Source organism: Rhipicephalus sanguineus, chromosome 6 (genome assembly GCF_013339695.2).
Source record: "Rhipicephalus sanguineus isolate Rsan-2018 chromosome 6, BIME_Rsan_1.4, whole genome shotgun sequence".
Lineage (NCBI taxonomy): Eukaryota > Metazoa > Arthropoda > Arachnida > Ixodida > Ixodidae > Rhipicephalus > Rhipicephalus sanguineus.
Genome location: NC_051181.1, coordinates 33,957,713 through 33,967,249, shown reverse-complemented (window position 1 = coordinate 33,967,249; position 9,537 = coordinate 33,957,713).

The window sequence follows — 9,537 nt, the reverse complement described above, 5'->3', positions numbered from 1 at the left end:
CGCTCATGGAGCGCTGGCGGCCGTTTCGCTTCCTTTATACACCAAAATTGGTAGTGCGCGGCATGACTGTGTGACGAACATAAATAACGGGAGTTAAATGTGAATATCCTGACACGCGGTCAGTACAGCATGACTTACGTGCCACGCTCATGGAGCGCTGGGCGGCCGTTTCGCTTCCTTGATATACACCAAAATTGGTAGTGCGCGGCATGACTGTGTGACGAACATAAATAACGGGAGTTAAATGTGAATATCCTGACACGCGTGTCATGTACAGCATGACTTACGTGCCACGCTCATGGAGCGCTGGCGGCGTTTCGCTTCCTTGATATCCCAAAATTGGTAGTGCGCGGCATGACTGTGTGACGAACATATATAACGGGAGTTAAATGTGAATATCCTGACACGCGCGTCATGTACAGCATGACTTACGTGCCACGCTCATGGAGCGCTGGCGGCCGTTCGCTTCCTTGATATACACCAAAATTGGTAGGCGCGGCATGACTGTGTGACGAACATAAATAACGGGAGTTAAATTTGAATATCCTGACACGCGGGTCATGTACAGCATGACTTACGTGCCACGCTCATGGAGCTCTGGCGGCCGTTTCGCTTCCTTGATATACACCAAATTGGTAGTGCGCGGCATGACTGTGTGACGAACATAAATAACGGGAGTTAAATGTGAATATCCTGACACGCGTGTCATGTACAGCATGGACTTACGTGCCACGCTCATGGAGCGCTGGCGGCCGTTTCGCTTCCTTGATATACACCAAAATTGGTAGTGCGCGGCATGACTGTGTGACGAACATAAATAACGGGAGTTAAATGTGAATATCCTGACACGCGTGTCATGTACAGCATGACTTACGTGCCACGCTCATGGAGCGCTGGCGGCCGGTTCGCTTCCTTGATATACACCAAAATTGGTAGTGCGCGGCATGACTGTGTGACGAACATAAATAACGGGAGTTAAATGTGAATATCCTGACACGCGTGTCATGTACAGCATGACTTACGTGCCACGCTCATGGAGCGCTGGCGGCCGTTTCGCTTCCTTGATATACACCAAAATTGGTAGTGCGCGGCATGACTGTGTGACGAACATAAATAACGGGAGTTAAATGTGAATATCCTGACACGCGCGTCATGTACAGCATGACTTACGTGCCACGCTCATGGAGCGCTGGCGGCCGTTTCGCTTCCTTGATATACACCAAATTGGTAGTGCGCGGCATGACTGTGTGACGAACATAAATAACGGGAGTTAAATGTGAATATCCTGACACGCGTGTCATGTACAGCATGACTTACGTGCCACGCTCATGGAGCGCTGGCGGCCGTTTCGCTTCCTTGATATACACCAAAATTGGTAGTGCGCGGCATGACTGTGTGACGAACATAAATAACGGGAGTTAAATGTGAATATCCTGACACGCGTGTCATGTACAGCATGACTTACGTGCCACGCTCATGGAGCGCTGGCGGCCGTTTCGCTTCCTTGATATACACCAAAATTGGTAGTGCGCGGCATGACTGTGTGACGAACATAAATAACGGGAGTTAAATGTGAATATCCTGACACGCGTGTCATGTACAGCATGACTTACGTGCCACGCTCATGGAGCGCTGGCGGCCGTTTCGCTTCCTTGATATACACCAAAATTGGTAGTGCGCGGCATGACTGTGTGACGAACATAAATAACGGGAGTTAAATGTGAATATCCTGACACGCGTGTCATGTACAGCATGACTTACGTGCCACGCTCATGGAGCGCTGGCGGCCGTTTCGCTTCCTTGATATACACCAAAATTGGTAGTGCGCGGCATGACTGTGTGACGAACATAAATAACGGGAGTTAAATGTGAATATCCTGACACGCGTGTCATGTACAGCATGACTTACGTGCCACGCTCATGGAGCGCTGGCGGCCGTTTCGCTTCCTTGATATACACCAAAATTGGTAGTGCGCGGCATGACTGTGTGACGAACATAAATAACGGGAGTTAAATGTGAATATCCTGACACGCGTGTCATGTACAGCATGACTTACGTGCCACGCTCATGGAGCGCTGGCGGCCGTTTCGCTTCCTTGATATACACCAAAATTGGTAGTGCGCGGCATGACTGTGTGACGAACATAAATAACGGGAGTTAAATGTGAATATCCTGACACGCGTGTCATGTACAGCATGACTTACGTGCCACGCTCATGGAGCGCTGGCGGCCGTTTCGCTTCCTTGATATACACCAAAATTGGTAGTGCGCGGCATGACTGTGTGACGAACATAAATAACGGGAGTTAAATGTGAATATCCTGACACGCGCGTCATGTACAGCATGACTTACGTGCCACGCTCATGGAGCGCTGGCGGCCGTTTCGCTTCCTTGATATACCCAAAATTGGTAGTGCGCGGCATGACTGTGTGACGAACATAAATAACGGGAGTTAAATGTGAATATCCTGACACGCGCGTCATGTACAGCATGACTTACGTGCCACGCTCATGGAGCGCTGGCGGCCGTTTCGCTTCCTTGATATACACCAAAATTGGTAGTGCGCGGCATGACTGTGTGACGAACATAAATAACGGGAGTTAAATGTGAATATCCTGACACGCGCGTCATGTACAGCATGACTTACGTGCCACGCTCATGGAGCGCTGGCGGCCGTTTCGCTTCCTTGATATACACCAAAATTGGTAGTGCGCGGCATGACTGTGTGACGAACATAAATAACGGGAGTTAAATGTGAATATCCTGACACGCGCGTCATGTACAGCATGACTTACGTGCCACGCTCATGGAGCGCTGGCGGCCGTTTCGCTTCCTTGATATACACCAAAATTGGTAGTGCGCGGCATGACTGTGTGACGAACATAAATAACGGGAGTTAAATGTGAATATCCTGACACGCGTGTCATGTACAGCATGACTTACGTGCCACGCTCATGGAGCGCTGGCGGCCGTTTCGCTTCCTTGATATACACCAAAATTGGTAGTGCGCGGCATGACTGTGTGACGAACATAAATAACGGGAGTTAAATGTGAATATCCTGACACGCGTGTCATGTACAGCATGACTTACGTGCCACGCTCATGGAGCGCTGGCGGCCGTTTCGCTTCCTTGATATACACCAAAATTGGTAGTGCGCGGCATGACTGTGTGACGAACATAAATAACGGGAGTTAAATGTGAATATCCTGACACGCGTGTCATGTACAGCATGACTTACGTGCCACGCTCATGGAGCGCTGGCGGCCGTTTCGCTTCCTTGATATACACCAAAATTGGTAGTGCGCGGCATGACTGTGTGACGAACATAAATAACGGGAGTTAAATGTGAATATCCTGACACGCGCGTCATGTACAGCATGACTTACGTGCCACGCTCATGGAGCGCTGGCGGCCGTTTCGCTTCCTTGATATACACCAAAATTGGTAGTGCGCGGCATGACTGTGTGACGAACATAAATAACGGGAGTTAAATGTGAATATCCTGACACGCGTGTCATGTACAGCATGACTTACGTGCCACGCTCATGGAGCGCTGGCGGCCGTTTCGCTTCCTTGATATACACCAAAATTGGTAGTGCGCGGCATGACTGTGTGACGAACATAAATAACGGGAGTTAAATGTGAATATCCTGACACGCGCGTCATGTACAGCATGACTTACGTGCCACGCTCATGGAGCGCTGGCGGCCGTTTCGCTTCCTTGATATACACCAAAATTGGTAGTGCGCGGCATGACTGTGTGACGAACATAAATAACGGGAGTTAAATGTGAATATCCTGACACGCGCGTCATGTACAGCATGACTTACGTGCCACGCTCATGGAGCGCTGGCGGCCGTTTCGCTTCCTTGATATACCCAAAATTGGTAGTGCGCGGCATGACTGTGTGACGAACATAAATAACGGGAGTTAAATGTGAATATCCTGACACGCGCGTCATGTACAGCATGACTTACGTGCCACGCTCATGGAGCGCTGGCGGCCGTTTCGCTTCCTTGATATACACCAAAATTGGTAGTGCGCGGCATGACTGTGTGACGAACATAAATAACGGGAGTTAAATGTGAATATCCTGACACGCGCGTCATGTACAGCATGACTTACGTGCCACGCTCATGGAGCGCTGGCGGCCGTTTCGCTTCCTTGATATACACCAAAATTGGTAGTGCGCGGCATGACTGTGTGACGAACATAAATAACGGGAGTTAAATGTGAATATCCTGACACGCGCGTCATGTACAGCATGACTTACGTGCCACGCTCATGGAGCGCTGGCGGCCGTTTCGCTTCCTTGATATACACCAAAATTGGTAGTGCGCGGCATGACTGTGTGACGAACATAAATAACGGGAGTTAAATGTGAATATCCTGACACGCGCGTCATGTACAGCATGACTTACGTGCCACGCTCATGGAGCGCTGGCGGCCGTTTCGCTTCCTTGATATACACCAAAATTGGTAGTGCGCGGCATGACTGTGTGACGAACATAAATAACGGGAGTTAAATGTGAATATCCTGACACGCGCGTCATGTACAGCATGACTTACGTGCCACGCTCATGGAGCGCTGGCGGCCGTTTCGCTTCCTTGATATACCCAAAATTGGTAGTGCGCGGCATGACTGTGTGACGAACATAAATAACGGGAGTTAAATGTGAATATCCTGACACGCGTGTCATGTACAGCATGACTTACGTGCCACGCTCATGGAGCGCTGGCGGCCGTTTCGCTTCCTTGATATACACCAAAATTGGTAGTGCGCGGCATGACTGTGTGACGAACATAAATAACGGGAGTTAAATGTGAATATCCTGACACGCGTGTCATGTACAGCATGACTTACGTGCCACGCTCATGGAGCGCTGGCGGCCGTTTCGCTTCCTTGATATACCCAAAATTGGTAGTGCGCGGCATGACTGTGTGACGAACATAAATAACGGGAGTTAAATGTGAATATCCTGACACGCGCGTCATGTACAGCATGACTTACGTGCCACGCTCATGGAGCGCTGGCGGCCGTTTCGCTTCCTTGATATATCCCAAAATTGGTAGTGCGCGGCATGACTGTGTGACGAACATAAATAACGGGAGTTAAATGTGAATATCCTGACACGCGCGTCATGTACAGCATGACTTACGTGCCACGCTCATGGAGCGCTGGCGGCCGTTTCGCTTCCTTGATATAACCCAAAATTGGTAGTGCGCGGCATGACTGTGTGACGAACATAAATAACGGGAGTTAAATGTGAATATCCTGACACGCGTGTCATGTACAGCATGACTTACGTGCCACGCTCATGGAGCGCTGGCGGCCGTTTCGCTTCCTTGATATACACCAAAATTGGTAGTGCGCGGCATGACTGTGTGACGAACATAAATAACGGGAGTTAAATGTGAATATCCTGACACGCGCGTCATGTACAGCATGACTTACGTGCCACGCTCATGGAGCGCTGGCGGCCGTTTCGCTTCCTTGATATAACCCAAAATTGGTAGTGCGCGGCATGACTGTGTGACGAACATAAATAACGGGAGTTAAATGTGAATATCCTGACACGCGTGTCATGTACAGCATGACTTACGTGCCACGCTCATGGAGCGCTGGCGGCCGTTTCGCTTCCTTGATATACACCAAAATTGGTAGTGCGCGGCATGACTGTGTGACGAACATAAATAACGGGAGTTAAATGTGAATATCCTGACACGCGCGTCATGTACAGCATGACTTACGTGCCACGCTCATGGAGCGCTGGCGGCCGTTTCGCTTCCTTGATATACACCAAAATTGGTAGTGCGCGGCATGACTGTGTGACGAACATAAATAACGGGAGTTAAATGTGAATATCCTGACACGCGTGTCATGTACAGCATGACTTACGTGCCACGCTCATGGAGCGCTGGCGGCCGTTTCGCTTCCTTGATATACACCAAAATTGGTAGTGCGCGGCATGACTGTGTGACGAACATAAATAACGGGAGTTAAATGTGAATATCCTGACACGCGTGTCATGTACAGCATGACTTACGTGCCACGCTCATGGAGCGCTGGCGGCCGTTTCGCTTCCTTGATATACACCAAAATTGGTAGTGCGCGGCATGACTGTGTGACGAACATAAATAACGGGAGTTAAATGTGAATATCCTGACACGCGTGTCATGTACAGCATGACTTACGTGCCACGCTCATGGAGCGCTGGCGGCCGTTTCGCTTCCTTGATATACACCAAAATTGGTAGTGCGCGGCATGACTGTGTGACGAACATAAATAACGGGAGTTAAATGTGAATATCCTGACACGCGCGTCATGTACAGCATGACTTACGTGCCACGCTCATGGAGCGCTGGCGGCCGTTTCGCTTCCTTGATATACACCAAAATTGGTAGTGCGCGGCATGACTGTGTGACGAACATAAATAACGGGAGTTAAATGTGAATATCCTGACACGCGCGTCATGTACAGCATGACTTACGTGCCACGCTCATGGAGCGCTGGCGGCCGTTTCGCTTCCTTGATATACACCAAAATTGGTAGTGCGCGGCATGACTGTGTGACGAACATAAATAACGGGAGTTAAATGTGAATATCCTGACACGCGTGTCATGTACAGCATGACTTACGTGCCACGCTCATGGAGCGCTGGCGGCCGTTTCGCTTCCTTGATATACACCAAAATTGGTAGTGCGCGGCATGACTGTGTGACGAACATAAATAACGGGAGTTAAATGTGAATATCCTGACACGCGTGTCATGTACAGCATGACTTACGTGCCACGCTCATGGAGCGCTGGCGGCCGTTTCGCTTCCTTGATATACACCAAAATTGGTAGTGCGCGGCATGACTGTGTGACGAACATAAATAACGGGAGTTAAATGTGAATATCCTGACACGCGTGTCATGTACAGCATGACTTACGTGCCACGCTCATGGAGCGCTGGCGGCCGTTTCGCTTCCTTGATATACACCAAAATTGGTAGTGCGCGGCATGACTGTGTGACGAACATAAATAACGGGAGTTAAATGTGAATATCCTGACACGCGCGTCATGTACAGCATGACTTACGTGCCACGCTCATGGAGCGCTGGCGGCCGTTTCGCTTCCTTGATATAACCCAAAATTGGTAGTGCGCGGCATGACTGTGTGACGAACATAAATAACGGGAGTTAAATGTGAATATCCTGACACGCGTGTCATGTACAGCATGACTTACGTGCCACGCTCATGGAGCGCTGGCGGCCGTTTCGCTTCCTTGATATACACCAAAATTGGTAGTGCGCGGCATGACTGTGTGACGAACATAAATAACGGGAGTTAAATGTGAATATCCTGACACGCGTGTCATGTACAGCATGACTTACGTGCCACGCTCATGGAGCGCTGGCGGCCGTTTCGCTTCCTTGATATACACCAAAATTGGTAGTGCGCGGCATGACTGTGTGACGAACATAAATAACGGGAGTTAAATGTGAATATCCTGACACGCGTGTCATGTACAGCATGACTTACGTGCCACGCTCATGGAGCGCTGGCGGCCGTTTCGCTTCCTTGATATACACCAAAATTGGTAGTGCGCGGCATGACTGTGTGACGCACATAAATAACGGGAGTTAAATGTGAATATCCTGACACGCGCGTCATGTACAGCATGACTTACGTGCCACGCTCATGGAGCGCTGGCGGCCGTTTCGCTTCCTTGATATACACCAAAATTGGTAGTGCGCGGCATGACTGTGTGACGAACATAAATAACGGGAGTTAAATGTGAATATCCTGACACGCGTGTCATGTACAGCATGACTTACGTGCCACGCTCATGGAGCGCTGGCGGCCGTTTCGCTTCCTTGATATACACCAAAATTGGTAGTGCGCGGCATGACTGTGTGACGAACATAAATAACGGGAGTTAAATGTGAATATCCTGACACGCGTGTCATGTACAGCATGACTTACGTGCCACGCTCATGGAGCGCTGGCGGCCGTTTCGCTTCCTTGATATATCCCAAAATTGGTAGTGCGCGGCATGACTGTGTGACGAACATAAATAACGGGAGTTAAATGTGAATATCCTGACACGCGTGTCATGTACAGCATGACTTACGTGCCACGCTCATGGAGCGCTGGCGGCCGTTTCGCTTCCTTGATATACACCAAAATTGGTAGTGCGCGGCATGACTGTGTGACGAACATAAATAACGGGAGTTAAATGTGAATATCCTGACACGCGCGTCATGTACAGCATGACTTACGTGCCACGCTCATGGAGCGCTGGCGGCCGTTTCGCTTCCTGGATATAACCCAAAATTGGTAGTGCGCGGCATGACTGTGTGACGAACATAAATAACGGGAGTTAAATGTGAATATCCTGACACGCGCGTCATGTACAGCATGACTTACGTGCCACGCTCATGGAGCGCTGGCGGCCGTTTCGCTTCCTTGATATACACCAAAATTGGTAGTGCGCGGCATGACTGTGTGACGAACATAAATAACGGGAGTTAAATGTGAATATCCTGACACGCGTGTCATGTACAGCATGACTTACGTGCCACGCTCATGGAGCGCTGGCGGCCGTTTCGCTTCCTTGATATACACCAAAATTGGTAGTGCGCGGCATGACTGTGTGACGAACATAAATAACGGGAGTTAAATGTGAATATCCTGACACGCGTGTCATGTACAGCATGACTTACGTGCCACGCTCATGGAGCGCTGGCGGCCGTTTCGCTTCCTTGATATACACCAAAATTGGTAGTGCGCGGCATGACTGTGTGACGAACATAAATAACGGGAGTTAAATGTGAATATCCTGACACGCGCGTCATGTACAGCATGACTTACGTGCCACGCTCATGGAGCGCTGGCGGCCGTTTCGCTTCCTTGATATACACCAAAATTGGTAGTGCGCGGCATGACTGTGTGACGAACATAAATAACGGGAGTTAAATGTGAATATCCTGACACGCGCGTCATGTACAGCATGACTTACGTGCCACGCTCATGGAGCGCTGGCGGCCGTTTCGCTTCCTTGATATACACCAAAATTGGTAGTGCGCGGCATGACTGTGTGACGAACATAAATAACGGGAGTTAAATGTGAATATCCTGACACGCGTGTCATGTACAGCATGACTTACGTGCCACGCTCATGGAGCGCTGGCGGCCGTTTCGCTTCCTTGATATACACCAAAATTGGTAGTGCGCGGCATGACTGTGTGACGAACATAAATAACGGGAGTTAAATGTGAATATCCTGACACGCGTGTCATGTACAGCATGACTTACGTGCCACGCTCATGGAGCGCTGGCGGCCGTTTCGCTTCCTTGATATACACCAAAATTGGTAGTGCGCGGCATGACTGTGTGACGAACATAAATAACGGGAGTTAAATGTGAATATCCTGACACGCGCGTCATGTACAGCATGACTTACGTGCCACGCTCATGGAGCGCTGGCGGCCGTTTCGCTTCCTTGATATACACCAAAATTGGTAGTGCGCGGCATGACTGTGTGACG